General features: G+C 37.3%; 1 long non-coding RNA gene across 2 annotated transcripts in view; it reads right to left on the bottom strand.

Annotated features, from left to right (window-relative positions):
• Positions 1–6451: 6451 nt before the first annotated feature.
• Positions 6452–27617, bottom strand: part of LOC148215894 (uncharacterized) — a 25160-nt gene continuing 3994 nt past the window's right edge. For both annotated transcript variants that reach the window (XR_015796313.1, XR_015796312.1), the window contains 4 exons: positions 27046–27217; positions 24729–24768; positions 21531–21657; positions 6452–8137 (listed from right to left, as the gene is read on the bottom strand). This is a non-coding gene — a long non-coding RNA (uncharacterized LOC148215894). The remainder of the gene's footprint in view (positions 8138–21530; positions 21658–24728; positions 24769–27045; positions 27218–27617) is intronic.

The following is a 27617-nucleotide window of genomic DNA, read 5'->3' as shown; positions in this document are numbered from 1 at the left end:
AGCCATGAGGTATACCGTGCAGGGCCACCCAAGACGGACAGGTCATGACAGAGAGTTCTGACAAAATGTGGTCCACTAGAGAAGGAAATGGCAACCCATTCCAATATCCTTGCCAAGAAAACCCCATGGACAATGTCAAAAGGCTAAGGACAGGAAGGCCTGGCGCGATATGGTACATGGGGTCACGAAGAGTCGGACACGACTTAACGACTGAACAATAACAACAATCTCACTGTGGTTACCATATATAAAAACAGAGTTCCATGACTTTTTTCCAACTGTTTATCCATCAGTCCCAAGAGGAAAAGTTCTGTTTTCAGTTGTATATTAATCTATAAAATCCTCTGAATCTGTGTATGCATTTGAATCCAAAATCTTCTAGCTTTTTTGCTTGTCCACCATGCATGATAAAATGATCCTTCTTGTTATTCATATTTCCAACATGGATCTGAAGTACCTTTATACATTCTAGATAATTTTTCTGGTGTCATATACCAACAGTATCCCAATTAGTTGTAGGCCTTTGAAGACCTGGTTTTGTTCCCAGGCTTGGGGCTAGGGTGCTTGCTGAGCTCCTAAAAATTATTATTTTGGGTTTTTTCGTGTGCTGTCATTTTTTTCCCTCCCAAATGTGTATGGTTCTTTTTTTATTTTATTGTTACCAATAGAAGCAAATATTTTATTCTTCCCTGTCTTTGGAGATAAGTCACCCAGAGTCATCTGGAAGTTGGGCAGATCTCCTAATCTAAATAATTAGCTTAGATCTAATCGAAATAAATAAATACTGAATAGACAGACCCTATGCTTGAGCAAGCACTACACCATGGATTAACTGTGTAATTGGGAACTCTGCAAACAAGGATATGACTGAGGAAATACCTTCAGGAACTGCACACTGGAGAAAGCAAAAATGATTTTCACATGCTTAAAGGTCTGGATTTATTACACAGAGGCACACATATGCAGTAGACACAAAATATTGAGTCATTGGAAAAGGACAAAGGGACCAGAGGAAGCAGAAAGGGAGAAAAATGGAATCTATTGCTGGTGAATAGAATATAATGTCAGAGGCTGACTGAAAATCTTGCAATCATTGAATGCCTAGAATGATAGAAAGCAGAGGGCAGAGAGGATGAAATAGAATAAAGAGTGAGTTGTTCTACCTCCATCTCAATTATCCTTATTTCTTTATGTCTCTTTTTGGTTATAGTTGGTTATAGTTTACTCTTTTTTTTTAGATTTTTTTTTTAACCCACCTTTATTATTTTTATAAATAACTCAAGGTGGTGAACATACCTAATATTCCTTCCTGCTCCTGTTTTCCCCACAACACCAACCTTGTAAGCTGGGTTGGGCTGAGAGAGAGTGACTGGACCAAAGTCACGCAGCTGGCTTTCATGCTTAAGGGAGGCCTAAATCTCACAGTCTCCTGGTTTTTAGCCTGGTGCCTTAACTACTAGACCAACTGGCTCTTTTCTACTTTCTTCCTCAAAGAGGACTGAGCAAAAAAAAAAAAAAAAAATGCATGTAGATAACAAACCTTCAGAGAGAACCATTCATTGTACAGAATGGTCATTTATAGGCTCCCATTGAGCTGCCATTGGAGAGATGCCCATTAGCTATCAACAGAGAAATCCAGTACAACTAGGACTGGCCCCTAGAGTATCCATGCCACTATTGCCAAAATTAAAAATTCCTCATGCCTCTCAAGTTGAACTAATGCCAATCTACTTAATGGGTCTCCTTTGATCTTCTGAACTGGCTGCATGTGAAAAATGTATGTTTCATTGACTTGCATCCATTTTGATGTTTTCATTTTTTAAAAGCGACATTTACTCGTAATAAAAGCCAAAATTCAAGGTAGGGTTTCTTTTTACTACTACTATAGTCAGCTAAACACACTAGGGGTACACGTCCATACATTTTGCGTGGTCCTACTTGAATATACTAATCTTAGTATATTCACTATACTAACCCTAATTCACTGAGTAGTCATAGGCAAAACAGCACCATCTGTACAGAAGTGGTGAAGAGGGAGAAGAAAAGCTAGGGAGAAAACAAATTTCAAAATAGACCACTGAAACTTGCACACTTTTAGTGACTAAAGAATTTTATATGTTTGTTGGGAAGTGAATGAAGAAATGATGCATTATTTGGAGGAAGAATGTGTCTGGCTCAGTGGGGCTATAAGTAGGCAGTCTGTTACAAGCCCAATCTGTTTTTCTAATTAATAAATCTTTGGAATGGGCAAAACTAGATTTTTTCCCCAAAAAAGCTGTACAGGAACAAAAAATAATCTTAAAATCTCCCAGAGCATAACATTTTAAAACTAAAGAGCCTGACAGTTCAAATTAGTTGCATGAAAATCCCATGAATTCAGTTAGATAGCAGTGGTGATGATAACTGAAGACCCACTGATTTCAGTTGGACAATGTTTAATTAACTTTAAATGGATGAACAAAACATTTCTGTCAAAGCCTGTTTCATGAGAAATAATTGATGAATTTTATCATAGATTTATCATATTATCAAATCTAAACATATTTATTGGATTTTAGTTATATTATAATCCCAGGATTACCTCTTTTAATCACACATGCTTGATTTGTATCAGCTGAAATGAAGCCGAATCTGATCCAATGAGTTTAATTAATTGAGTTGGCAAATTGAGAGAAATAATTCCTCCAGAAAAGGGGAAATATCTGAAGACACGTATTTTATAATTACCACACTCTGAACAAATGGTGATAGAATGATAAATATAGATATATAGCACATTTTTCAGCTGCAGTATTTTTAGAGTTCATTTGTGACAGATACTCTAATTGGGAAAGAAGTTCAGTTATCCAAAGTTACACATACTATAGCCAATAAGTAGAATCTAGAATAGTAGAATCTAGAATCTAGTAGAATCTAGACTTTAGTAGTAATGAAAATAGATTATAGTCACAATCCAACAAAAATTAGTTGAATATTATGTCAGAAAGTCCAGATTATAGAATTTAATTTAGGCATGATTAAAGGTTTACGTGGTGATTATGAAACACGATTCCCACATTCTATTAGAAAATATTTATTCAGCCCTCTTTATCTGCTCATCATTGTATAGTTGTCTTCCCTAACCTGGTGCCTGGGAATTATGGGCATTGTGGTCCAAAACATCTAGACAACCCAGGCTGCAAAAAGTCATTCAGTCACACATTCTGATATGCTCAAAAGGATAAAATATAAATTCTAAACTTTTAGAAAAATGATACTCCCTAATAGGTGAATCTTGATCATCTGAATGCAGATGTTGCCATCTGGTGGCTGTCTGCTAAAAGGGTCTCAGGAAGTTATATGCACAAACAAAATAAAAAGTCTTTGATCTTGAAAGGCGTACTAGTTTGGGGCAGACTTCATCGGCTACTACCCTTTCCACTCTATCAGAAATATTGTTATAAAGAGATTCTTGTCTGGAGTGCAACATATGCCAAATGTGTGGAATAAACGAAATGAATAAGCCAAAGGTTTTGGAAGAAGCACAGCAAGTTTCCTAACTATTTTATTCAGTAATTGTGATTGTAATTAATCTAATTTCTGCTGCCCAGGAGCCATGTTAATGGTTTAGATTGATTTAACGGCTTATTTAATTTGCTTCATTGTATACCTTACCCTTCTGAATTTAACCTACATTTTTAGATTCTGAAGTATTTGTAAGCCTCTCTTGAAACACATGTGTTTTGAAGGACAGTCTATTATTAATTAATTTAAGTAAATTCTTTACCTAGCTGACTGTTGAGGTGAAACAGAATAGAGATGAAATGACTGAAAGAAACAAAACTGAACTGGAAACCTTGTTCTGACCCATAAACTGTTCAGCAACACAGGCAAATAGGATAATAACTGTTAGGAAAGGGGGGGGGGCATTTGAACTGCACCCAGAATTTTAAAACTGTTGCTTACTTCACAAAGAGCCCAGGTTTTGGATATCACTGGGAAAGCATTAATGGGAACTTCAGAGATCTTGACACAAGCATGTCTAAACCCAGCTCTTCTCCAGCTGTTCTTTAGAAGAGCCATACAATGCTAACTCAGGAGGTTTCACATCAAGAGCACCTGTGCCTTGACCTCTGCTCCAGGAGGAAGGAGGAGCCAGGAAGTGGAGATAGATGCCAGACAGATGTTCAGGGTCAAATTATTTCTCTCTTGTAAGAAATACTGACACTGTTATTGTTCCAGAGATAACTTGTCACTGAAGAATTGCTGCGCTGAGAGTGTGCACTGTGGGAGCCATTTAAAAAAACCTCAGCCCCATCCCCCACAAAAAAGAACATGAGAACTTTGGGGTCTGATCAGATGGGTCAAGGGCTTGAGGATGATTAAAGGAGTTTTCATAGCATGTAATTTATTTATTGTGCCATAACTAATGGCTGTACCATATGGACCTATTGCCTATGCATATTATTCTACAGATTGTTTCAAACACATCGTGTTGGGTAAGCCCTGTCAAGGTGCTTTTATAAAGCTCCATATGTTACACATTTTTCACAGGTTTAGCAGTAATTTTTCCAATTCAGTTGTAGTGTGAACTTTTCATTGAGAATGAACCCATCCCCACCCCCAAGACTTCCAAAAGAGCTTGACATTATAGCATCTTCTGGGCACCATAAGTTCCTTCAGAGATCTCTGTATATTTTTTGCATCTCATCTTTGACAAGGAAGCATGCGTCAAGGACTAAAACATACTGAGATATTATCCCAGGTGATGTAACCTTTCATCTAAAGGGATCAAACCAGACAAAATTCTCTGGTGGAATATGTGGGAATTCTAGAGTATATAAATAATATGTCAGGGTTTAGAATTGGCTGATATCAGATAACTGCAATGAACAAGCTAATTATACTTCAGATAGGCACTGTTTGTTTTCTGGGCCATAGCAATGTTGGCTTCAACTGAGGGTGCTAAAATGCTTATCTGGAATAAAAATAATAGGACTTTGGTTTGCAGTAACTGGAAAAGCTCCTCTTTCTTCGTGGCTGTTGTGATTATAACATAGCAAGGATCACTTAGCATGAAAATAATGTAGTATTATTATGCTGGCTGGAGAATTCTGGGAGCTGAAGTCCACACACCTTAAAGTTGCCAAGTTTGAAAAATACTGCTTTAAAGTGAGAAGAGACTGTACTGTGAAGCAAAGTGCCACCCCACAATGGATTCCTCTCAAATAGGGGTTCATTGACATTTGTTTCAAGCAGTTGGTTTCCATTGACATACTAGTCTTGTTGGCTTCACTAAGCACTGAAGAAGATTGTTTGTCTTCTGTTTGGGCTAAGAAGGTGGCTTCCATCCTTCTTTCCTTCTCTCTGGATCTTAAAGCACTAAGAGATGCTTCCCAGCTCTTTCACCTCTATTTCTATGTTAAAAGCTTTTTTTTTTTTTTTTTTTTTTTACAGCCTCTCGGTTATTCTTCTTTCTTTTGGTAAAAGATGACTATAATATTTATCTAGGTAAGGATGCATGTCCATCTGTTACTTCTGAATCTGGAATAAAGCTAGTCAGTTTCACCGTACATGAACTCTCCCTGGAAAAGCACTGGGTTTAGTCTTTCATTCCAGGCTGCCTTGCTGCTTGCCCTAGGCCTTAAGCATTCTCCTGAAGCTTGCACGCCAAGTCTTCCTTTCCTGGTTTTTCTAAGTTAGCTGGTAGCTGCATGTGAAGACCTTCTTTGACTTCTCTGTGCAGCTATGTTCCTTGCAGCCGTGTTGCGCAGTGTTCTTACTGAAGCATGCTTTATCACTGGTGCAAATGTCTCATTGTTATCTTTGCCTTTCTTTTGGGACTGAATTCTTTCCAGCCTGGATTCATGGCACTGGAGATCCCCTTCTGCCTCTTATTTGATCTTGAAAACCCATTTGCATCCCATAGTTGCTTTACCTGGGGGTAAATTCATGAGTTTCCAAGTGTTATTCTTATGGACTGCTTTCAATTTCTTATTCTGCAGCTTTCTCATTCCATAGATTCAGCAGCTGACATTCCTTCAATGTCTTTCCATGCACAGGGCTTTTCAAACTGTTATTTCTTGGTAATGTAGTAAAAAAAAAAAAAAAGGGATGGGAACCCTTTGTTGGATCTCTCTGGGCACTTTGGCTGCAGTGCCCCAGTTCCTTCTCTTGCCTCTGACTTGCTGTTGAATTCCAGGCCCGTGATGAAGGCTCCATTGAAGGCTGTGGACTTGACGCATTGCTCATCTGGACACGAAGAACAAGATATTCAAGGTTATTCCCTTTATTCTTGTCATCAAAATAAGCAACCCCGCATGTTTTAAGAGTCCTAGGATTTGGTATACTTTGCAGTATTACATGTCTTTAAAAAGCACTCCTTCTCATATCTGCAATTGAGGTGTGCACTTGAGATTCTCTTCTATTTCTGACAGACAGGCATCCACTTTAGAACCAGACTTTCTGAAGTGCCCTAGGCTAGGCTTCTTCTGTTGCCATGATTCATACAGCATGTCATCTGGGAACTTGGCTGATAACCTGTTATGCAAGTAATTGCCAGTGGTGACTACTTCTTCTGATGAATTTACAGGCCAGGTCTGCATCTTGCAGCATGCGCCTGATGGTTTTTGCTAGAGACTGATTTTTCTTTTCTACTATGTCATTCTGTTCTGAGATATAGAGCACTGTAGTCTGAGTGCAGTCTCTTGTTCATTCCAGTCCTTTTTCATGTTACCTGACATATATTCATCCCCATTACCTATGCATAGATTCTGGGACCTTCTGCCAAATGTGTTGCTCACCAAAGCCACATATTCCTTGATATTTATTTATTTATTTATTTATTTATTTATTTATTTTAGTATTTGGTTCTTCACTAAACAAATAGCAAAACATAAATCTAAAGCAATCATCTATAAAAGTCAATAGGCATCTGTCTCTGCATGGTATAGCTACTTGCATCAACCCACAGATATTGCTATGGACCAATTCTAGGGACTGTTTTGTCTCTTTCCTTTAAGGGAATGAGGGAATTATTTCTCTTGCTTTTCATCATCAGGATCAGTTGGACTAAGCTGCATAGGGCTGTTACCTCGATCCTTTTGTTCTCTAATTTGTGAACAGCATCAGGATTTCTATACTCCATCCTTTGCCATTGGCTTAAACAGCTTCTGTGACTGCATTTTCCCCAGCTTTGGCCTTATTCTCTGCCTCATCCATTTCAAAGAATTTGTTTTCTTGGAGGATGATTTCTATAAGTAGTTCTTTGTTTTGAGTCACATAACAATGAGTATCTTTAAATGTTACTTCATATTTTTTGTGTCATATATTTTATTGAAAGCAAACTGTCTTCTAAGTTTGGCACATACAATACATCCAGAACAGTGCAAGAAACCTTACAGATTCTCTCCTTGCTAAGATAAGTTATTATCCATCTTTTAAGTAAATTGCTGATTACTCAGTTTCTAATTTAAGAAATCTTTCTTTTTCTTAATAAGGTTATTTGTAGGACCCAAATCAATGCACATTCCATCTTTCAACCAAGAAAGCAAGGTTGAAGACTGATCTCTCATCTTTTCATTATTTATTTACTCTCCCTTTTTTCCTGGTGGTGTGATGATTCATTCTCCCTGAAATTTTATTGAACTGGATCATCTGGCTTAGATTTCTTAGGACAATAAGCTTGCAAATAACCAAGGCCATTACAATGAAAGCACTGCCTCTCCCTGAACTAAAATTAATAGATGAACAAGTATAGCATCACTCATCCACTAGAAGATGATTCCTGCTACTCGGTCATTTGTAGCATCTCAGGTTCTGATTCTGCCCTGTACCTGTGCTCTTTGTTTGATTGTGGAGGGACGCAAATACAGTCAATCAATCAGTTTCTCTAGCACAAAGACAATCCCTTGAGCTTCAGGAGCATTTTTATCTTCAAAGACCGTAAGAAAAATTCTAGTCCTTCCAGCTTCTCCATGAGCTGAAATTTTCCTATCTCCATTCTGAAAGTTGTCTACTTTCTTTTTCTACTCTTTTCTTCAGTTGCTCAAGACGATCCATTTTCCCTTTCTTTCACAGAACTTTTCATTCATTGATTTGGATTCATAACATTATTGGAGGAAGCAGCCTGAGTGGTTTGGGAGAGCAGGAATCTAACCTGAGCAAGTAAAAGAGCTGTTTTAAACTTTAAAGAAAAAAGAGTGTTATTACAGGAAATACCTGGGGAAGGGGAAAACAGGCAAAGTCTGGCTCCTAGCTAGCTATATTCTACTAGAATTAGACAGAGGGTCAGGCAGCAAGTGATTAGGAAAGCAAAGGCAGGAAGGATACATGAGATTAGCAATTTTACCAAGGACAGACAGACAGAGGGAACTCAGAGAAAATTCCTAACTCTATTTATACCCCACTACTCTTTGTGGTCAGTAGCTTGAAAAATGAAGAGTCAATGCAACTGAAATTCCACTTCCAACAATGTGCTCATCTGCCTTCCCAAAGAAAAGTAAATGGAGGTAATAGAGAACATAAATAAGAACATAAAATTAGCCCTGCTGAATCGGGCCTTACACCCATCTAACGCAACATTCTGGGTCACATAGTAGACAGTTGGATGCATTTAGGAAACTCGTAAGGCTAGACTGGAGGACCATGCCTCCCTTCTATTGTTGCTGCCCAGCAGCCAATATTTAAGGCACATTGCTTATAATTCAAGAACTAATAAATGGCCATCAATATTAGTAGCTACTGATGGCTTCACTCTCCACAAACATGTCTAGTCCCCTGTTAAAACCATTCCAATTGACTGGCCTTACCACCACTGCTGACAGTGAGTGAATCCCATCATTAAATTATGTGCAGTATAATAAAATATTTTATTCTGTTTGTCCTGAATCTCTCTGCATTTAGTTTCAGCAGATGACCTGAATTATTATAAGAGAAGGAAAAAAATATATATTTCTCTCTTTTTCTCCTTGTTATCTATGCCATGCAAGATGTTAATACTTCTATCATATCTTCCATTACCTTCCTTTATTTGAAACTATACCAACTCCTGGAGTCTTTCCAAGGCTTCATACCCCCAAATCATTATGATTGCCCTTTTATCTAGCTCTATAATATCCCTTTTAACATGTGGTGACCAGAACTGTACAAAATTCTCACCACAGGTTTGTATGAGGCAACATTATTAGCAGTTATATTTTCAGTTCCCTTCCTAATCATTCCAAGCATAGAATTTGCTTTTTTTTTTTTTTTTTTAACAACTGCACTCCAGGTTGATATTTTAATTGAACTGTCTACTATGTTTTCAGAATCCTTTTCCTGATAAGTCACTGCCAGCTCAAATCCCATTAACAAGTAAGGTAATTTTTAGTTCTAACGTGCATCACTTTACACTTCTTTATATTGAACTGCATTTGCCATTTTGAAGACCATTCTTCCATTTTTGGGATATGCTTTTGGAATGCCTCACAGGCCCTTTTATATTTTACCACCATAAATAGTTTGGTATACAAAACACGGCCACTTCACTGCTCAGCCCTAACACCAAATCATTCATATACAGGTTGAAAAGCAAAGGCCCCAACAGAGATCCCTGGGAGACCATACTACGTACAGCAGGGTTTGTCAACCTTGGCAACTTTAAGATGAGTGGACTTCAACTCCCAGAATTCCCCAGCCAGCAACGCTGGCTGGGGAATTCTGGGAGTTGAAGTCCACCCGTCTTAAAGTTGCCAAGGTTGACGAACCCTGATGGACAGTACATCTTGCCAGTGTGAGAATATTTGTATATTTATTCTTACCCTATTTTCAGTTTTTTAATCAGTTGCCAATCTGTGAAAATATTTCTTATCTGATTGTCACTAAGTTTGCTCAAGAGACTTTAGCGAGGAACTTTGTCAAAGGCTTTTTGAAATCCAAGTATATAATATCTTTTAGGCCACCCTTGTGTACATGCTCACAGACACCTTCGAAAAGTTTACAGATTTATCAAGGCAAGAGTTAGCTTTACAGAAATCATGTCTGTTCCTTTTCAGCAAGGATTGTTCTATGTTTGTGGTTATTTTTGCTTTAATAATACTTTGAATAAGTTCCACTTGAACAGATGTTAAAGTGGCATATTGTCCTTTGATTCCTTTTTTTTAAATCATAGCCACATTGGCTATTTTCCAAGATTCAGCAACAGAGAAGTGGAATATTTTTGTGAAAAGGTCAGGAATTTCATATCTAAGAACTCTTGAGTGGGGACCCCCTGGACCCAGGGATTATTTCATCGCAATTTGGCTCATAACTTTAGTTCATTAGTTTGGCTCATAATTTCATTTCTCATTACCTCTTTTTGTCTCACGTCATCTGATCTTCCTCTTGAAAAAGCCAGCTTGGGTCTTACTCTGTGGAATCTGCTGAGGGAGAAATCTGAATCTATCTAAAGATGTGCCAGAAAAGCCTCATTTTAAAAGGCTTTATGTTTTGTTTTTTCCTCTGTACTTTTTTTTTTGTTATTGCTAACTTTATGATAAAAGTCTGGGCATATTGCCAACTTTAGTGTCTATCTTTAGATAAAACATAATTACCTGAAGTAATAAGTTTGAAACTGTTTTGTACGTTTCATCTACAAGAAGAGAGACGAAACGCAGAAGTGAATAACACTTTTGTCTTCCTTTAGCAGTCTTTAAGACCACTGCATTCAACCCGAGCACTTCCCTGTTCCTATATTATTTGAAAATAATATGTGTCTTAATCTTCTTTGTCGTGTCCTCCTTGAAGTCCTCTCTTCTTTGTATCTTTTATTGATTGCTTTTCTTTTTTTTTACCAGAGTTCTTGTTCTCATTTTTACAAGACACCTACTTTTTCAAGAAAGCCTTCTTGCCTTTTTAAAAATTTAAAACAGAGATATATTTTCAAAAAAGTTAATGTCTACAGATGGACAGATACTGTAGTTACTATGATTGTACAATTGATTCTCAATGTAACATTAATAAAAGAAACCAAGAAAAGTACACTGAGTTGTTTTCATAATATTAAAATGGGGGGGGGGATGAATTTTTGAGCTTAGTAACAAAGCCTCCACTATGCTATTGTTTATAAACATTAAAAATTAAAGAAAAAGAAAAGAGGAAAAAAAAATAAGAGAAAAACATCCCTAGAAACAATATAGATAATTATTTGATTTTTTTTACTTCCCCCTTCTTTATTCTCCAACCAATTTGCAATATCTATTGGTGTAAACTTTAGAAACCATGCTCTAAATGTTTGCATTTGCCTTCCTACATAATGTGTAATATATATGGAAGCCATTATTGCTTGAATTTAGTTAAACTTATGTATACTGTTAATATCACCATTGCTGCATATTCTCCAGTTTAAATTCCCAATCAGATATTGTTGGTGCTGACTTCCGGGGAAGCAATGGTGAACTGAAGATGGCTTTGCTTTCAGCAGAGCCGATGACCGCAGCAGAATGAGCAGCCAATGGATTGGCACCTCAAAATTCCTTCCCGGACAAAGGGGAGGACTTGGGATTACCCATAGGGCTCCATACAGAGGCTCCCTGCGATGAGACCATAAAACAGTGGTCTCCAGTGGGTTTTAGAGCTCTGGGAGAGTCAGCTTGTCCCAGCTGCAGTTCGGAGCCTTCAGAGAGACACTGGGTTCACCCACTTCCTTTCTTAATCACTTCTGAAAATGGCTTGTAAATTGCTTTTTGGATACTAAGAACCTTCAGAAAGACAAGTTTTATTTCACTGGGTGATTTTCCTTCAATCCTCAACAAAAGAAGTTTCATTTAAGTTTAAGAACTTAAAGAAAAAAAGTGTTTTGAAAGTAAGAAGCAAATGGGTTATTTGAATGTTGATTTGGGAAAGTTATAAATGGACTAAGGGGCTAAACTGACTGGAAATAACATTTTGAAATTAATTATAAGAATCCTTCCTGTGGTTGTTTAAAATCCTATTAAAGTATATATGAAGATCTTGAAGTTAAGTGTAAGAAATCTTTCCATGGGAAAATGGTGTGGATTAAAGAAAAACATGATAAAAGGAGACTTTGAAGGCTGGTTACCAGAGGCAGCCAGAAAGAACTAAAGATTACAGTTGAAGGAGAAGACCCATAAATACAGAATGGAGAAAAGTATTTTAACTCTGGAAGATTTCAAGGATATTTGGCAACAATGTACTCAGAGCTTTCTCTTAAGATTGGCTGATACTATAAAATGGGTTATAAAAAGGAGATAGAAGAGGATACAACTGAGAATCAGGCTGTTTTGGATATGGATTTAAAAATGATAGGATACAAGAAAGATATTGACAAAGATGCTGCACAGGAGTTACAGATGAAGCCGGTTGATGTTTTGATAGTTAAATTATTAAACCAAAAGAGTGGCTTGGATGTGTGGATTTCAGCACAGAAGAATAATTAGACAACTTTCTTATTTTGGACTTACAAAAGAGATGTGTTGCATTATGAAGGAGTTTCTGAGAAAAAATAAAGAGAATGAAAAGAAATCAGCTTTGGGGACATTACTTAAAAGGAATAAACATCAAGCCTTTTAAAATAAAAAAAAATAAAGTCAGTTTGTTCAATCAAGGTTAAAATATATGATGTTTTTCTTCTAGTAGCTTTTAATGGGTTTTTCTTGACCAGGACTGAATGACTAGGCCTTGAAGATTTGCTATGAGATAAGATATGGGAAGTTTTTTTTTTTTTTTTTGGTATGATTAGAGAAAGTGATGGGTTATGATGTTAACATTGAAAGAAAGTGTTAAATTTGTGAAGGAATTTCTGAGAGGAGATGAAGAGAAAATGATAAGAAATTAATTTGTGGAATATTATTTAAAGGGTTTAAAGATTAAGATTTTCTGGTAGTTCTTAATGGAATTTTTTATTTAGTTTGAACAACAAGGTTTTATAGGTTTGCTTGCAGAAATAAGATAAAATATGGGAAGAAGAGTTTTTGTTGTATTTTTAGTGAAAATGATGTTATTATGTAAAGTAAATGAAATGAAATGGAATTGATTTTCTTGTTTAATGTTTATATATATATAAACATTAAACATAATACTGTATATATTTCTGATAACTCTTAATGGACTTTTGCTGATTAAGATTGAATGATGAGGTTTTATTATTTACTAATAATTAAAAGATGAGATACGGGATGAAGAGATTTTTGGTTGAAATGTTAGGGAAGGTGATAAGTTACTGAAATTGTACTTTACTTGTCTTGATGAAGGGGAAAGTCATTTTTAGATATTCTTTTTTTTTCTCTCTCTCTCTCTCTTTCTTGCTCTCTTTCTCTCTCTATATATATACAGTATATATATTTCTTCTCCTCCCCATTCTTTTTTCCCTTTGCACTTTTTATTTTTTTATTTTTTTTATTTTTCTTAGTTTGCATTAGTTTTTTATCTCTATATTTTAAAACTTTTAAACTAAATTTTATAGATTTGTTCCACAATTCTTCGCATTGTTGCATTTGGACTGTCTTTTTGAAGTTTTGCACCCAATTTATGAAATATGTTTCTCTTTGTTCTGTCTCTATATCATATCTAAGTAGAAGTGTGTATATGTGTGTGTGTGTGTGTGTGTATACACATACATACATACATACATACAGTACATACAGTATGTGTATATATATATATATATATATATATATATATATATATATATAGGAGGTTTCCACCCCAAGTCCAACACCCAGAGATTGTACACCAGCTGCAAAGAGGGTGGGTGGGGTCTGATGAGTGTTAAAGCCACTGTCCTGGATGAAACCTGGAGCATCCAGGAGTACATCACTAAGATGACACCCAAAGATGAGCTGCTGAGAGAATGCCTCGGGCAGCAGCAGACATGGGAGGAAGTTCAAGTGGAGGAATACTATAGCAAGACAAGCCCCTGCATGGGATGTACCATCGACAGATAGCTGAGGTGGCTGACACTGGGAAATCCTATCAGTGGCTGGAAAGAGCTGGACTAAAGGACAGCACTGAGGCACTGATCATAGCAGCACAAGAACAGGCACTAAGCATCAGATCCATAGAAGCAGGGGTCTACCATACTAGACGGGACCCAAGGTGCAGATTGTGCAAAGAAGCCACAGAGACAGTCCAACACATAGTGGCAGGGTGTAAGATGCAGGCAGGAACAGCATATACTGAACGGCACAACCAAGTAGCTGGCATTGTATACAGGAACATCTGCACAGTGTATGGGCTAGACCCCCCCAAGTCCAGATGGGAGATTCCACAGAAGGTCGTGAAGAATAACAGGGCTAAGATCCTGTGGGACTTCCAGATCCAGATGGGCAGGCAGGTACTGGCTAATCAACCAGACATCGTGGTAGTAGACAAAGACCAGAAGACAGCAGTAGTGATAGATGTAGCAGTGCCAAGTGACAGCAACATCAGGAAGAAGGAGCATGAGAAGCTGGAGAAGTACCAGGGCCTGAAGGAGGAAATAGAGGATGTGGAAAGTAAAGGCCAAAATTGTCCCAGTGGTGGTAGGGGCACTCGGGGCCGTGACTCCTAAGCTGGGAGAATGAGTCCAACAGATCCCAGGAACAACATCAGAGCTCTCTGTCCAGAAGAGTGCAGTGCTAGGAACGGCTAAGATACTGCGGAGAACTCTCAAACTCCCAGGCCTCTGGTAGAGGACCTGAGATTGAGGAAGTCACATACCATCCATAGGGGTGAGAGGGGATTTTTTTTTTCATATAGCCTAATAGGTAGTCTTGATTCTTAATAAGCATTTCAAATTCTGTCATTTTTAAAGCCTTCTTGCTTTTAATAGCATCTCTGATGCTTCCTATCAACCAATCTAGTATTCACTTGGACTTTGTGATATCTTTCCAAATCTGAAGTTTGTATTCTATTTGGAATGTTCTCAGTAAAATTTGCACATTGCCCCACAAAAGCTGGGAGATTCCTGACATAGCAGATAGCCTCCAAATCCTTCAAGTTTATTTCAGAACCAAAATGCATGAATATAAGCAAGAAAAATGTTCTTTAAAGAATTTCAAGGTTGGATTGTATTTGAGCCTAATTAAGATATATTAAATAAATAAATAAATAAATAATTTTAGCTCCAGGAAGAGAGGAATTAATGATAGGTGCTTTGGACAAAGTGATGGATATCTGCAGATTGAGAACAGTACAGAAGTAATCTTTTCCACATCAATAATAAAGACCTTTAATTCTGTGCTTCCACTTGAGACGATCAATAGAGGTTACAAACGTTCAACATAAAGCAATATATTTTGGTTTAAGTTTACATTTAAAATGCCAAAGGATTGGGCACCAAGCCAAGTTTAATAAAATAAAATAAAATGCTTGTGTGAACAATAAATCACTCTTTGGAATTCTCAGCCAGCTTGTTAAAGCTTTAACACTTGAGGGGGTTATTCATTGCGTTGTCCCCATTTTACATCCATTTAACTTCCTGGAATCAATAGATTACTCAAGGCTTCAAAGCCTATAGAAAAAGGAAGCATTTAAAAAATGCAGATAGTATTTGTGCTAAATATTGCTGGAATTAGAAGAAGTATTTAGCCCTTTCTTCTCCTGCTGTAGTTCTTATAGATATTATTCCTCTGAAGCCAATCCTTATATTAGGAGAAGGTTTTCCTTTTACCCCAATAGGAACTTCCTCTCAATACAAATAGAAGCTTCAGGGGAGTGGTTTTCATTACGACATCTGCATGAGAGAAGAGTGAAACTCCCCTGACACAGCTTGCTGTAAGTCTAATAATTAATATTCCCTTCCATCATTCCTACTCTTTTATCTCATGTCATCAAGATGGGTTCAGGTCCCAACAAGTGCATGGACAAATGATCACCAATCCTGGATATTTTCAAGGACGTTCCAGTAACTTCTTGGATCCCATCAATCCATCTTATCTGTTGCCTTCCCCTTCTTCTATTTCCCTCAAACTGGCCAAGCATAATCATTTTTTTCTAATCCATCATCCCAGTTATGTGCTCAAGGTATACATGTTTCTGCTCACTGATCATCACTTTACAAAAAATCAGCCTTGATTTGATATGGGATAGATTAATTCTTCTTGCAGTCCATGGTACTTTCAGTGTACCATTTTTTAAGACCCATACAGAAGTGAACCCCCTTTTATTTTCACATTTAATGATGTTCAGCACATAAATTAAGAATGTGATTCAACCATATTATCAGGGCTGAAATGTTTGTGACCCACAGAGAAAATCAGTAGGAAGAAACGTATATACAAGATGTGTGAAAGGTTTGGAGAAATAAAAGGTCATGTGTTTTCCAGAGGTTCTCAGAAGTTATGCTTCAACACTCTGGAGTTAACCATATGGGGGAAGGATGAAATGGAATATAGGAAAAGAATTAAATACCCTTTCCTCATATGCACATAGTATGGACAGGACACATAAGGAGGTTGCAAGGATTTACAGGTAAACCAATGATCCATATGACAGTCATGCTGTCCTGCCAACTGTATGCTTGAAATGTACAGTTCTTCTACAGAGGGGAGAGATTCTGATAAGGCCAGTATTTCCTGCATGTTGAAGAACTTAAGATATAGCAATACATGTTAACAGCCTCTTCTATCATACTTCAAATACACAGCCAGCAGAGAACAGTGCTAATCTGAACATTCAGTGTGCTAAACCTTTAACACTTTAATATGGTTAGAACATGATGTTGGATTTATGGGTCTGACTAGATCAGGTGCATCAAGGAAACATTTTTCCATAAAATTTTCAATTTTTACCACACTTTTCAGTCCAAACAGCAAATTTCAGAAACAACTTTGAGTAATACTTATCTGATTTTGGATTCCAGTGTCTCACACAAGAACATACAACATGAACAAAGTGTGAAAGATCTCAGAAAAAAGATGAATTCTGGCATCATTTGGGTTGTTACCCAGAGCAGATTTGTGAAGACAGGGATTACTTTAGTTACATGCTTAACAATGAGAAGATTCAAATGCAGGCCAAATAAAAGCCATGATTCTGCCTTAAATATTTAAAAGCTAGTTTGTTTACTAGATTTATATTTGAGGTCTGGACTACAAAAAGTAATGAGATAATGAAGCTAAAACCTATGTCACAGGAAGAGAACTATCTTAGCATCCAGCATAAATCCATTGTTAATGTACTGGAATGATCTTTTATGATCATTTACTGCTCAGAAAAATCACTATTATTGGATTTGAGACTCATTGTTCAATACAGTACACAAACCCTTTGGCCTATTGAAAAAGTTTTGTGATGAGAAAAGGCTCTCTTGTTCTAAAATGGAAGTAGAAAATATTGCAGATCTGTAATTTAGAAGGCCACACACTCCTATTAAATGTAGCTGTATTATCTCTCTCCATACAGCTGACAAGAAGAGGTCCAACTCCCAGGCCAGAAAGCATGGCTTTTAATTGCTTTCACCAGGTGGTTGTCCTCCCAGTATATGGTCTCCTCTTTGGTTGGTTCCAGAATGTTCTGGAGGAATGAGTAGAATGGAACTAATTATTTCTTTAATTTTTTGACTAATCCACTGAAAAAGAAAAGGAAGAGAGCAAATGAAATTTATTTCTTATTCAAGAACTGTGTGGGGGAGCCTAAGCATTCCCTGTTCCATGTGGAATTCTATAATCAGAGGTTTCTTGTGCATCATTTCACACCGTTTAAATTGTTGCCTTACCATCTGGCAATTTAGGGGTGGGAAGGAAGAAACCAGAGGAGGATCTATTCCCTGTTATGAACTGTTTAATTTTTTCTCCATATTATTTTGAGAAACAGCATATTATTCTGAGATCTACAGCCTATTAGTTTGGCAAAGCCAATGTATATTGAAGACCCTGTTCATCCCCCTATATACTGTTAACATCTGTTTAGGAAAAAAAGGAATGTTACCGTATTTACCAGTTAGCATAGTTTACAGCTGTGAAGACCATAGTTTGATGTATGGGAAGGAACCATGTAAAGATCCACCATGCCAAACATGATTTTACCATGTTCTTCTACTCACTGATAATCTTTGTAAGCATTTACTCTGTAGGTGACTTTGTTGTTGAGAGAGATAGGCATGGAACCAACAAAACTGATATTAGAAGTAATGATATGGAGAGACTTCAATATGCAATATCGATATACAATATACAATATAGTTCAATATTCAATATTTAATATTGTATGCAATATACAATATTTAATATTGTTAGGACACACTTCTAACAACATAAGGTTCTAATCAACAATTTAAATAAATGCATGGTGATGACTATTCTGTGAAATCCACTTAAATTTGCTGCTTAAATTTGCAAATTCTATGTTCCATATTTTGGAATCAAGGACTTGGCCATCGAAACACTTATTCATACAAATAATCCTCTTCCCTTAAGAAAAACCTAATAGACAAAATGACGGGCTGGATTACTAAAGGGAATGCTCTGATGAAACAAGCAATACCTCAATGAATCAGTAATCAAATAAAAGTAAGAAAAATAAAATAGAAGATATTTCATCAAAGCGTATGGGATATATAAAAATCCCCCAATCTTATAACAGTTATTCAAAAAAAAAAAGAAGCAAGCATTAAATTCCCATGAGTTCTTTGTATTTCAGTGCTGAAATTACAAAAAAGTCTCTCCCAGGCAAGATTTTTTTTTTCTCTTCTTCCAGAGAATGGGCCACCTGAGTGTTAGGCTTCACGCTTATCTTGATGGCATATGAACTCATAAGTATTTGTTCTGAATTTTCTTTTGCTCAGATTGCTATTTCCCTCAGGCAAACACATTTAAAGCTGAGTTTGTTCTTATGTGTGGTATACTTATTTTCCCATGATTTAAGGATTGCCTTGTAATAAAAGCCAACATATTAAAGAGAAATACAAATTGTTTCCAAATACTTTTGTAGAGTAACTGCAAAATTATAGGCAAGCCTACCTATAGAGGACCACTAATTTAAGTAAACTAAGACATGTTTTTAATTTTAATCAGTTTTTAAATGATATAAAAGAATGGAAAGAACAGGGTTGGAACATGGATTTAAAAAGGTACCTCTGATAATGTTCTACAGAAATCAAAGGCAAAGTAGCAATATAGACTCTAATTGTTATTGTAATGTGGTTCTATCAAGAACTGTATTCCCCAAACAGTTGTCTGCCAAGAGCTGTATTTCATGCCAATCAGGAGAGGCCCAAAGCAAATGGTGGGTATGGCCAAAGCCAGAACTGAATCTGACCATCATGCTGATGCTCCTTTTTTTTTTTTTGGTCTTTTCTGGCACCCTCTTTTTCTCTATATATTTCTCCTCGTCCTGAAGACTGCCAGAGAATGACACATTGCTCCTGCCAGAGGTCTGAATTAATACCGTGCCAAAGTTTGCCTTGCAATTTCTCAAAGCTTTTGTTCGCCTGAGAATGAGGCTTCTGTTTCTCTGTCTTATTCTTAGGCCGCTCAAGAATTCTTTCAAATTTCTCTGAGGGATATCTTTTGGAGCTGACTTTACCCAAAGTGAGAGGTGCTATTGCTGGTGTTTTTTTCTACAGGAGGTCTTTCCACTCTTCTGGCATCTCGCTCGTTCCTCCCATTTCCCATTTGAAAAAGCTTTGTGGAAGGAGATACCACATGCTGCCTTCCTTTGGGACTTAATGAAGTGTGGGAAGCCTCTTTTTTGGAAGGAATTTTGAAAGCTAATTCTCTTTTATCAGACTGAAGGTATTTCCATGTCAGTTTTGCATTGCTTCTGAATCAGCTCTGGACCGTTGCACTCATATGTTGTCTGGCTTTGGCAGTCCAGGTTATTTTTTCCAATTCTGCTGCAGTTTACTTGTAGACTAGAGGAAATCTGTTTTATTCTTTGCACTGCTGCAGCCTGCCCTTTGGACTTTATGGTCAATCTGCTTTTCCATAGATGGAGACTCCTGCCTCACTATGTAACCTGACTCACAAACTGATGGCAAACATTTCTCTCTCTCTCTCTCTCTCTGTCACACACACACACACACACACACACACACACACATTCCCTTGCTCTATAGAGCTTCAGTATCCTGGGGTACCTGTCTGAAGGTCTTGCTTGGCATATAATCTTCCCCATACCTACTACCAATCCAGACACCAGCCAAATGCAACTATAGTTGCATCTTTTGAGTAAAGCTCCTATTTGTAAAGATGCTGCTATGATATCCTAGTATTATCACAGCTCCCAGAGACTGTTGAAAGAGACAGAGGAAATATGGTTTTGTGTTCTTTTTAAAGGGGTTCTTCACAGAGATTCCAGAAAAATTTTAAACTCTATTACAAAGCAGTTTTAAAAACAGGACTGTCTCAGTTCTCCATTTTGTCTCTCTCCCCAATTCCTTTCTAAAGCATTTCCTTTCTGACTGAAATGTCTCCTGGAAGTTGTAGCAGTATACTATACTATACTACAACCCTCTGTTTGTTAGACAAAAACAAACAGCGATAAACCAGTTCTTTTAACATTAGATAAGGTTGCAATTCCAAAGGTGAAGCAGACTCACAAACCTGTATACATAAGATCCACCCACACCCATATAAATATTATTGTAATGTCTGGAGGATCTTCTAGCAAATTTGTCATTTCTAGATGTCATCCTCTGAGATACATTGACTGATGGCCATCGTACAATGCATTAAAAAAAACTCAGTGTGTACAAATAAAGAGAGTGCTAAGAAAAGCCTAGAAGCCAAATAAATAATTGACCAAATAAACTGAAAAAAGCATTCTATTCAAGGTCCTTCTGTCAATGTCTCCTTCACTGTTCACTCTGAAGAAATAATAGTATATCCACAAGATGCCACAGTGACTGACTCCCAAGAGAAGGGATAAGAAGTGGTACCGAGCTCAGGAGTTAGGAGGCATAGTAAGATGAGAGTTCCCATAAGGCCCAGTGGGTAGAATAAAGAAGGTAACTTTGAACATCAAATATAGCACAGCCAGTGCTATTAATGAATAGTAGTAGTAGTAGTAGTAGTAGTAGTAGTAATAATAATAATAATAATAATAATAGCGGCTCAGATCTGCCTAAGCTTTGGAATCACAGAGATGGCTTTAAATTGGCACAGAGTCCTCATCTAGAGATACCCATATCATTCATTATAGATGTCTAATCAAAAGAAAACCTATTCTTCCTAGGTAGCATAATGAAACAGAACACAACATCTTTATTTATAATCAAACACAAACACAACTTGTTAAGCAACAACTGAGTTTTAGCCATCCCATCCAAAGCATCATGGCTGAATAATCTAATGTCATGTTTTCAGAGCAGAAACACACAGAAATTGACTACCTTGAGATTTGTGTAAGTTCTATGTCCTAACAGAGCAAAGTGATCTAAAACTTATTCATGGCTTATTAACTTGTGTTTGTGTTTGATATTTGACTGGAAATAAAGATGTTATGTTTGATAAATATGGAGACCACAATAAATACCAATTGAATATCTGTGACTGATTCTCCAAAATACTAGACATCGAACTCCAGAAGTCATGACCTATGATTTTTTAAACCTATGGTTTAAAAAGTTCATATCTGACTGGCTGCACAGTTACCTTGAGAAGTCACATCAGTAACCATGGTGTGTTGCAGAAGCAGCCATGAGTTGCAGTGAGTGGCATGAGACTGGTTCCAGGAGCGTTGTCCGGTCAAGGCCATCATTGTATTGCTTTTGTGCATGTCCTTAAAAGAATGAAAAGAGTTAAAGAACTTTTTTTTTAAAAAAAACTTCTATACAAACCCCCTTATTGGCAGAAGCACTGGACAACTTGTAAATACCCACTGTGACAGAATTAAAACTATACACCTGGGAAAACCAGTTTAAACTGAATGTAGAGTTTTTCAAACGTATTGGTTGTGACTATCACTGATCCAGTAAAGTTTCTACTCATACTCAGTAAAGCATGTGGGCCCTGTTGTAGCACAGAAGCTGCTCCTGAGTTCGAGAGTTGATTCCCTCAAAGATGCTCCCAAGCAGAAAAGAAAAAGAAAAAAAAATCTCACCTCTGGTTGAGAACTTTTTACAATTTTTGCTTATATGGTTAGGGAACTGCATACAGACACATGAACAATGTAACACAGATGCAACAGAAATTTTAAGCAACACTCAATGATTGAAGGAGCAATTCCTTAACTGTAAAGGTGCAGTGTAAATTAATACTAATAATTCACCAGTCCAAACTAACTCTCCCCCTCCCCGTTGGCAAATAAGCTCACTATAAGTTTCAGATAGCAACTCTGTCCTTGCTCTTTTTCAGATTCCCTCCTTGTGAGCTGAACTCCAATCTGTTCCTTTTTGGTCCTCCAAACCATAATTTACCCTCAGCCAAATCTACTGGATGATTTCTCTGCAGGTGACACCCAGCTCTTCACATTCTACAGTGGCCAAATGTTCAACCAATGCTCCAGAATTCTTTGCACAAAACCTCGTGCCTTCTCTCCTTTACCTCTTGCTTTATGCCATCATTGGGGGAGTGGGGGATGGTCCAAGCTTTTCGGATTCCAAACACACTGCCGTTCTTCTTTCCCTCTCTCTCCCTCCTGTCTTTCCATAACCAAAGTTGAGGTTCTATATAGGTTTCTACAAAACCAGCTTATTTTCCCTCTGTTCTATCCAGTCTTCTCCTGTATGATCTTTAGGGGTTGGAGCTGGGCTGATTAAACTGATAACTTGGAACCAACAGGACAAGGAAGAGCTTCCTATCTCTTTCCCAAACTTTACCCATTGCCTTTGAGATTCCTATTTCCTGCATCCTGCAATTTAGTTACTGATCTTAACTATGTAACCTTTCCTGTCTTAACACCAACTTCTCTGCAACTACTGGGAAGAGTGATATGATAGCCAACTGACCTCATAGAGAGAGCTAATAGGATGGCCTTGAATGATCCTCATATAATTTATGAAGCTTTTTTTTTCCAGCCTACCTTTTGAAGCTAAACATTTTCCTAAGTCTGATATAAAAGGTAATTATGGTAATTGTTGGCTGAGTTCTTCTGGTTCAGAAGCTAAGCAGGTTCAGCTCTGATTAGGACTTGGATGAGAGACCTCCAGGTAATACCAGAGCTGTAGGCTAGACTGGAAGCCAAAAAATATCTTGGAAAAAGGCAATGGCAAACCACTTCTGTACCATTGCAAAGAAAGCTACAGGGAGATATCTATGAATTTACCAGTTGAGAAAAACATGAAGGAAAGTTTACCCAATGGGCAGTTGTTTTTCATGAGTAAATCAAACTAATCTTGCTATAGCAGCTTTTCTTTTTTCATGACTAAACTTCTTAAGTTGTTTTTTTTTACTCATTCACTCATTTTTAAAATTTTACCCATCAGCACAAATGCTTTCAATAGAGGCTACATTTTTAACCCTTAAAATGACATTGATCCAAGAGTAAAGGGGTCCATACAACATATTTAGTTTATGAACCATTTCAAGTATTATTTATTTTGTACAGAAAGGATTAAATATAACTTACCAAAAGCCAAAACTAAAGGACTTTGGATTAAATTTTGGACTAAACACTGTAAAATCAGGATATATATTTGTATTTATTATTTTATATATATCTTCCATCTAGCCTAAAGTATTTACCTAAACAATCAAACAACGCCCACCACTTTCTGACAGGTGTCTCGGAAGCAAGCCCAGATGAAATGTAATGAAGCAGCAATTCTTATGATGGTCCCCAGAACTGAAAACTTCTGTCAGAATGAGAAAAGCAGTGTCACAATACCAGCTCCATCCCTTTTAAAGATATTTGTGATGTCATGATGCATGCGCAAAAGATGCCGAGCTTGTGTAACAGCACAACAACACTGCTTTAATTTTTCCCCCTGCCCCACACCCTGGGTTGGTCCTATTCCCATAAAAAATAGAAGGACCAACTCAGGAGATAGTTAGGAATAGGCAAGATGGGGGAACACAAGCAAAAATAAACATTGCTCTCGGCTTGCTTCTCTGCCCTCGATTGCTTTCAGCAATTTGCTCCAACTCTGGCTCCAACACAGGAAGGAGCCAGACTGAGGGAAAACTGCTGAAAGGAATTTTTTATGTCTCATTTCCACATTTCTTTTTCAGATAATGTTGCAATCTGCCCCCTTCACTTTGTATATGGATGATGAGCGATAATACCCATGCTTACTGTCATGGCTATATTGACTCTGGCTACCTAAATTCCATTCCAAAGTTTCTGTAGCTTATCAGCTTAGATGAAGCCATTTCATTTAGTATTGATTCTTATGGACTTTGGCATTCGGATCTGAATGCCATTCTGCCCAGAACCTTTCTTCAACCCCTCAGCTGCCTTGCTTTAAGCTGTCAAGCCAAGGTCAGACAAGAGAAGCCTTTGTTTCATCTTCTCTTCTCCTATTCAAGGGTTTCTTCTCTTTGGCAGCATAGCTTGGCTGCATTCTGTTAGCATCTGCCTGTGATTAAAGACAGATAAAGTTAGGCCAGACTGCTGGCTCACTGGCCTTTTAGTTTTAATTTGTGTTATTGATATTGACTTTGGATCTTGCCAGGCTTACTTTCATCTGAGTAGGATCTTCTGGGGAACCTGTTCCTATGGTAACAAACACTGTGCATTGTGATAAAGCACATTGCCGATGAAATAAATAATTATGGTGGTTTGATTTTTATTTTTTTATTTTTTTTGCTATTCATTCAAAACTATCCTTGGGAAAGATTCTTGACAAGGCCTTCGTACATTGCTCATCTCAACCTTGGAAATAAAAGTGTAGATAGGGAAAGCATATTTACCTTTGTTTCCACTGCCCCCAGGGTAGCTTGGAGCTTGCTTCTTTAAAAGTAGAAGAAGAATCTTCATTATCTCAGAAGCAAGGAAATCCAGAATAGAAAGGGGCATAATGTGAGTGAATTAGGACATCAAACAGGCCAAAAAAGGAAGGCTCTAAGAAATCTGTCTAAATTTTTACAGAAGCAACTCATTCTCCACTTATACTGGTTTGATCTTACAGAAGTTATCAACATAAAAGTGACAGGTTTTTAAAGTAGATTACAACCTCATGTAGTTTTAATCCTCATTAAAAAAGTTAGAATAGCCATTTCAGATAGAATCAGCTTTATTGTCACTGATTTTCATTTATATGTTTTGCAAGAATAAATCAGTAAGGCTTTAGAAATCCTCTTTAAAATCTTAAAGGCGCAATATTCATTAATGAAGGATCATTTGTAAGGTCACTAGCATCGTGTCTAAACACTCTGATTGTTTGGCAAAATACAATATAATATGGAATGTTAGCAAATACGATGACTGACAATTATTTGCTCTTTTGTAAATTCTGAACATGGAATTGTTCAGCCTAAATTGTTCAGATATAGGGCGCATTAAGCAGTTCAGGCAACGATCTTATGTATCTTTTTTTTATTTACTAGTCAAAGGCTTAATTATATACCTACTAACCAGAATTAAACCCAATGAACTCAGTGGGATTTATTTCTGAATATGTAAAGGTATAGGTTGCAGAAGCAAAATATCAGCAGCTTTTTTTCTCTCAAAAAACTCTCTTCAAAAAACAGAATTTCAACCAATTTATGAAGGATAGGCTGTGAGAATGAAAGGGAATTGTAGCACTTCAGCAAAGGTTGTCCTTTAGTTTCCAGTCCTGGATATTTTCACTGTGACTAACCAGAGAAGTTTCAAGATGCATGCATTTGGCTAATGGACCCAGAATGCTGGAAAAATAGACTTGGTTCGATTCCAGAAAGACTTAAGGCCTTGCACTAATGATGTCCATGTTAGTTTTCATTTTACTTAGATTAAGACAACTTAGGTGAATCTCTTTCTGGGGAGAAATCAAAATGTAAAAAAAGGCTTTTTAAAATTGTTTTTTCAAGAAGACTATACTTCACAAGCTGAGCAAACCCATAGGGAGTCGGAATAGTTTGTTTCCATTTTTAGTTAATACTTAGAGCTATTCATCCATTTCTTTGGTCAGCTATTTCTAGCAACTGTTACCCAGGCACAAGGGCAACTGCTCATTGGCCTTCTATTTAGCCTTGAACTTCTCATGTGACCTCTTCTCAACTATCTCTAACCAGACGTAGTGAGAAGTAGGCAATTCATTTTACAATCAGTCACATAACTGTCAGGTTGGGGGTTCATCTAGTTTACCTTCTTGGTGGTTATTCCCTAACTATGCAATTTCTTCTGAAAAAGGGTCAGGCTAATTTTCACTATGAGCTTTTTCTCCTGGCAGGCAAGAATGTTTCTATTTAGTCAGAACTTTATTGTGTTAGCTGGTTTGGCAGTTCAAGTTGGAAGGAGGGCTGTTTTTGCTGTATTTGATGTAGCATTTTTAATGTCTTTGACTTTTGCCTCTAGTTGGGATTTTATTTACACTGTTAATGTAACTTTTTTCATTAGCCATTCTGAGCACCATTTGTTGATAGACAGAGGAGATATAGATCCAAAAAATAAAATTGATCTTGAATAGGTTCCTCTACTATCAAACATAATTATGTATTGAGTCCATTTCTTCCAACATTCTGAATCATCCTCATACTTCTCTTTTAGCTGGTCCATGCCAAATGCAGTAGGTCTTACTAATACTGCTTCTACCGTTTCTCCAAGGGTTGCAGTAGCAGCGCTGTTGGCATGAAATGTGGCTATTCTACATCTGTTCACGCAAATGGTTACACTGGCATATTTAGCTCTTGACTTAACTTTAGGCCCTGCTTTGTTTATGTTGTTGAAGTGAAATTACCAACTGGCTCTGGCAGAGATTCTTACTTTATTCTCAGATAAATGGTCATGTCTAATATGTTATCACTAGGGGTGGAGTTCCCATTTCTTTACAATAAAAGCCTAAGAACCAATCAGTGGCCAAGAAGAAAGTGTGGCTGAACTATCCTAGAACCCCTTTGTTGTATAATGGAAAAAGTTTGGTCAAGGGGAATAATTTTGTGCTTGTTGCCCAGTTATAACACATGGCTTCAACCACGAAATAGAAATCAGTATGTTTTAAAACTCTGCAGTATAGGCCAAGAAAGCTGGGGGGGTTCCTACAAATGCCACTTGTCTTTTTTGTGTGGTAACTATGGAACCAAAACATACCTCCACAATGGACCTTTTGTAGATGGTATCTGTCGAGTGATCATGGACTCGGTGGGCATGGGAACTGAACAGAAGCCACCTTCCTAACAACATTTCTCTCAGCTCATGAATGATGCACTATGGCAAAACATTTTTCAGAGAAGCTCCAGCTTCTTTGCCTGGATTACAACACCTGTTTGCAGAGTCAGAATGAAGATTCATTAGACTAGTAAATCTCAGGGGACAGGAAAGATAGGTATAATTTTGACAACTTTTAGAAATCATTTATCTCCAAAAAGGCATAGAGCATTTGTCTCCAAGCGAAAATCTTTCTGTCTCATTTGCAGCATCCCACTTGTTTTGCGCTGCAGTCCCAAGATCATTACATTGACAGGGAGCTCCCCTTCACTGCCCCTCCACCACATGAAACTCAAAACCTGGAAGAACAACACAGCAGGAAATGATTACTCTTGGGTTTAAAGATATAAGCTGCAAAATGCAAAACTTGCTGTGATCATCAGCTTCATTACTTGTGTTTCATCAGCTTCTGGGCTTGCCAATGTCTGTCACTAGCCTGCCAAAGAATATGGCTC

This window comes from Python bivittatus, unplaced genomic scaffold, assembly GCF_059951505.1.
Source record: "Python bivittatus isolate LINGU-HERP-01145 unplaced genomic scaffold, Pbiv_v1 ctg000330_np1212, whole genome shotgun sequence".
NCBI lineage: Eukaryota > Metazoa > Chordata > Lepidosauria > Squamata > Pythonidae > Python > Python bivittatus.
This window is presented reverse-complemented; position numbering and strand designations above follow the sequence as displayed.